Source organism: Electrona antarctica, assembly GCF_951216825.1.
Source record: "Electrona antarctica genome assembly, chromosome: 18".
NCBI lineage: Eukaryota > Metazoa > Chordata > Actinopteri > Myctophiformes > Myctophidae > Electrona > Electrona antarctica.
This window is the reverse complement of record NC_136799.1, coordinates 30,784,819-30,789,831: the sequence shown is the minus strand read 5'-3', so window position 1 is coordinate 30,789,831 and position 5,013 is coordinate 30,784,819. Positions and strand designations below refer to the sequence as shown.

At 42.6% G+C, this 5,013-nt stretch overlaps 1 long non-coding RNA gene across 2 annotated transcripts; it reads left to right on the top strand.

Annotated features, from left to right (window-relative positions):
• The first annotated feature begins 2,203 nt into the window (after positions 1–2,203).
• Positions 2,204–4,218, top strand: LOC306942175. 2 transcript variants are annotated; one of them, XR_013792248.1, is made up of 5 exons: positions 2,204–2,252; positions 2,351–2,465; positions 2,936–3,045; positions 3,145–3,279; positions 4,104–4,218. It is a non-coding gene; the product is annotated as an uncharacterized lncRNA (long non-coding RNA). The 2 variants fall into 2 exon arrangements; XR_013792249.1 differs by lacking the exon at positions 2,204–2,252 and having other exon boundaries at positions 2,337–2,465.
• Positions 4,219–5,013: the final 795 nt, after the last annotated feature.

Sequence of the window (5,013 nt, the reverse complement as noted above, 5' to 3'; positions counted from 1 at the left end):
ATCCATCCTTCCTCTTCGATGTCTCCCTTTTGACTGATACCCGTCCATTTAAACTCTAGACGTGCCTGCCCCAAAATTATTAGTGCAGCCGCACCCGGCAGCCGGCGAAAACTAGAGTTCAGTCAGGACAACTCAAGAATGGTTGGAATATATATTTATTGAATATATATACACAGTATAATGAGCAATTTAGTTTAGTTTGGCGATGAATTGGATCTGCTTTTTAGGTACTCAGATCAAGCGCATCAGTCCCAACCATAGGGACTCTGAATCCCCCGTACCTAAACAGCAGATCCAAAACTACAGGTGGTAGCTGGGGTGGTGGAGGGTGAGCAGCAAAACATTAGCATATGGCAGCGCAGCAGAATCAGCAGCAGCAAGCAAGCAAGCAGGAGGAGGAGTGCAAACACTTCCAGTTTAAATAGCCGGTATGAAGATGGAGTGAGTGTGATTGGGAACGTAATGCTGAGGCGGCCCAATTAACGCCGGCAGCAACTGCACTGAGGTTTCCTGACTGAACTTGCTCTGCGCATGTCTAATTTCTCAACAGGGCCGAAAATTAAGACCCGGCCCTACCTGGGCCCTCATCAAACCCTGTACACTCAAGACACTGCCCCCGCTGCCACACTAGAGTTCTCATCAGGTCGGAAAATTAAGGTCCGTAACCTATCTGGGCCCTCATCAAACCCTGTACACTCAAGACACTGCCCCAGCTGCCACCCTTAGATCTCCTGCCTGACCTGTTCTGACATTTCATATGTTCATCTTGCCATATATGGCCAGTACAGAATTCATTCCATATGTAAATCTGACCCCCCCATGCCAAAGCGCCACGTGACCTCGGTCGGTTCTCGCCCTCAGAGCGTCTTACTGGTTTCATTTTAATCTATTTATTTTGGTGCTATTTAATTAGTTATATACTGTTCTATTTGCATATACTTTGCATGTTGTTTACACAATTCTTTGCAAATGTTAAAGTTGCCAGATTTAGAATTGTGTTTATTTCTTTCAGATATACATTTTCTACATGGATATAACCATATTATAACCTTAAAGATGAAATGGGATTTAAATGCTGTAATTTGGGAAACAAAACCAAACATTACATTGAAAAGGTATTTACATCACTGGAATCCCAATCTAACCAACCTCCTGGCCCATGCAGGGCTGTGTCCCTGCTGCTATCTGAAAGCATTGCTTTCTGCATAGAACTGGAGAGGGGAACAGCCCAGGATCCTCTGGGCCACATTGATAGGTCACTTGGGGCTCCTGGTAATATTACTGGTTGTAGAAAATAAAAATAACAAACAACCAGACACCGACACTCCTGTGATGATGGTTTCTCTGCCCTCATCGCAAGACCGGAATTGATATGTGACAACACACACACTAGTTAGACAACATAACATCCGGTCGCAAATTATGGCAAATTATGGCTCTTCAAAATAAGGGTTGAATGGGGGAAAATGCTGGCGTGAATTATATCGAAGTTATTAATTAATCCTGGCGGGGAGAGTGTTACAGTAATACTACATAAAACTGTTGAAAGCCCCTTTGTTGCCCATTTAGGCCCTTTTAGGACCATTGCATATCATAGAAATGTGAAAAATAACAATAACATATAAAAAAATATAACAGTAGTAGGAAGTCAATAATGTTGCTCTGGAGAGGGAAGTCTGGAACACTCCCCCGCGACCCGACTACGGATAAGTGGTTGAAGATGGATGGATGGATGTACAGTAGCCTTGCCATATAGGGCAGGAGCCTATATGAAATGCAAAATAGTAAATGGTGCATTTATAGCACCTTTATCCAAGGCGCTTTACATAGATTGTGCATTACATTCACCCATTCACGCACACATTCACACACCAATGGCGGCGGAAACCATGCAAGGCACCAACCAGCACATCGGGAGCAATTAAATGTTCAGCGTCTTGCTCAAGGACACTTCAACACTAACTCTGAGGTAGCCCGGGTTCGAACAAGGTTGTAGTTACCATCTGGTCACTCTACCCCTGAGCCACTGACTATCTCCTACTTCTGTAGCGTGAACTTGTACATCAAGCTGCCTCACGCTGCATGAGGCAGCTTGATGTACAAGTACACCCCCTGGACATGGCGCCAATTTCCTGCTCATCTGCATTCCCTCAAGCATTTCCGCAAGCACATGAAGTGTATATAAGAACTGCTGTTACTGATATTCAACACTTCAACACAAGAACGACGTTCAGCACATCATTCTACTGAAGGTTTGATATGACTCCTCTCCTCTCCTCTCCTCTCCTCTCCTCTCCTCTCCTCTTACTGTCAGAAGTATCCCTAACATGTCTGTTTCTTTCTACTGAAGGAAATCATCTTCTTCGTCATCTTCATCATCATCATCATCATGAACATGCGGATGCTGAACATGCGGAGTGTGTCTCTACTTCTCTGTGTTGCGATGGCTCTGACTGCTGCTGCAGGTGTGTGTGTGTGTGTGTGTGTGTGTGTGTGTGTGTGTGTGTGTGTGTGTGTGTGTGTGTGTGTGTGTGTGTGTGTGTGTGTGTGTGAGAGAGAGAGAGATTTGTCCGTTCGTCGTCATCCATTTTTCTCCTCAGTATAGGTTTTACCAAACAATTTGAACTTGCATGGGCATTGATCATTGGCATATCATGGAGTGAGGACATTTATTTGCAACTTTTCCCCATAATTAGGCCTGTGTTGTTTATTAGCATTTTCTCCACATGATCTGTATAGTGAAAATAGCTCAGATGTATGGCAACGACATAGATCTATAAAATATGTAGCCACATTCCATATAGCTCAGATGGAACCATGGTTCTATGGGATATGTAGTCATTTACGGTGTGTGGAAATGCATGTGGACTAGGAATGAGTTGTTGTTGGTGTTGGTGGTGTTGCTGATGACTTCAAGTGTCTGTTGTCTTCTCAGAAGAGCACATGATTGTCAAGAGATGGGCAAAATGCGCAAATGGATGGAATGACCTTTTTGGTAACTGTTACAAAATTGAAAGAACTGCGAGGACTTGGGCTGATGCAGAGGTAATTAGAACGAGCAAATACATAATGAAATACACAAAACATTGTCTTTTACTCTGTCTGTAATACATTTTCTTGTCTTCTGTTTATATTGTTCTGTAGAAAAACTGTTTGTCTCAGGGTGGGAACCTGGCATCCATACAGAGCAAAGCAGAGGACACATTTCTTCATGAGCTGATACTTTCTACAACTGGTGGAAATCATCACGCATGGGTTGGAGGCTACGATGCGACAAAGGTAAGCTCTAATACACTGCGCTTTGGCATGGGGTGTCAGATCAACATAATGGTATTAATTCTGTACTGGAGTGTACAGGGTTTGATGAGGTCAGATCAACATAATGGAATGTCAGAACAGGTCAGCTCCATATATGGAGATCTAAGGGTGGCAGCGGGGGCAGTGTCTTGATTGTACAGGGTTTGATGAGGGCCCAGGTAGGGCCGGGCCTTAATTTTCGGGCCTGTTGAGAACTCTAGTTTTCGCCGGCTGCCGGGCGCGGCTGCACAAATAACTTTGGGGCAGGCCCGTCTAGAGTTTAAATGGACAGGTATCAGTCAAAAGGGAGACAACGAAGAGGAAAGATGGATGGGGAAGGATCAACATATGTTGATCATATTACCATATTATGGTATGTCAGAACAGGTCAGCTCCATATATGGAGATCTAAGGTTTGAAGTGAGATGTGGGCAATATTGATGACATCAGGGATCTCCATATATGGGCTTAATATTGATGACATCCCATGATGTCACGAGGCATGCCTATATATGGGGCGTGACCAACTGACGTGACCAACTGACGGGAAATTCACAATTTCATAGTTAACTGCAACCTGCCGTCGCAATTACACAACCGTACAACCTTGTTATATAATTATGCCATGTGTTTTGAGCCGGCATGCACAGCTGTTTCTGGCATTAACTTTATTTATTTTTCCTTTCACTTTACTCAGGCGGGTCAGGTCACTTGGGGTGTTAATCAGGCTGGTTAAGAACTCTGAAAAAATGGTGACATGCTCTATTCTATTGCATTGATTTATATGAAGTTGTATTGTCATCTAGGAAGGTGTTTGGCTGTGGAGTGACGGTCGCCCAATGACCTTCACTAACTGGGCACCAGGAGAACCTAACAACTACCGCGGAAGGCAGGACTGCATGGTTATGAACGGGGGAAGTAAGTCTCAAGAATCTGAATAATAACAATAACATCAATAACAATAACAATAATACAATATATATATAATGTATTTGTTTTTTTGCATACATGTTGAATAGCTCTATATTCTGATGGCAATCATTGCTTTAACATGGGTCTCTCCATCTCCCAGCTCTACAAAAATAAAGAAATAAAGAAAATACACTTTGATGACAGGATACCAATTTGATCCACTCAGGAGAAAGAACTCAGGGGCAGTCATAGCTTAGTGGGTAGAGAGGTTGTAACCAGAAGGCCACCTGTTTCAGAAGCCAAAACTGAATTTGCCCCATTAGGTCAAGAAAATAAACAAGATAAACAAGTGTAATTATTTGGAAGTAATGAGAATTGGAACCCGGAACACAAGCTGATAAATGAACTTTGTGGGGTTTTCTCTCCTGATTGGATGAAATGTGTAACACACCTAGATATTTTCTGTTTACTAAAGACGGGAAAACAACACTCAAACCAATGATTATTATAGCAATATACAGCTTTAAACCAAAAAAAACAAAATAATTCACAAGGGCACAAATAATACATTTAAGTAACAACTCAATATTGGTCTGTAAACAATTGTAATGCTCAACTTTATTTTTGCATTTATACAGGTGCACGCCGTTGGGACGATAATTGGTGTGATCACAGTGCCATCTCTGTCTGCAAGCAACAATCTAGAGCCCAGTGAATAACATGGACGCACAACTACACTGCACAAACTATTACACATTACTGCATGTGCTTGTGTATGACTCCATATTAAAATAGACTCATGTT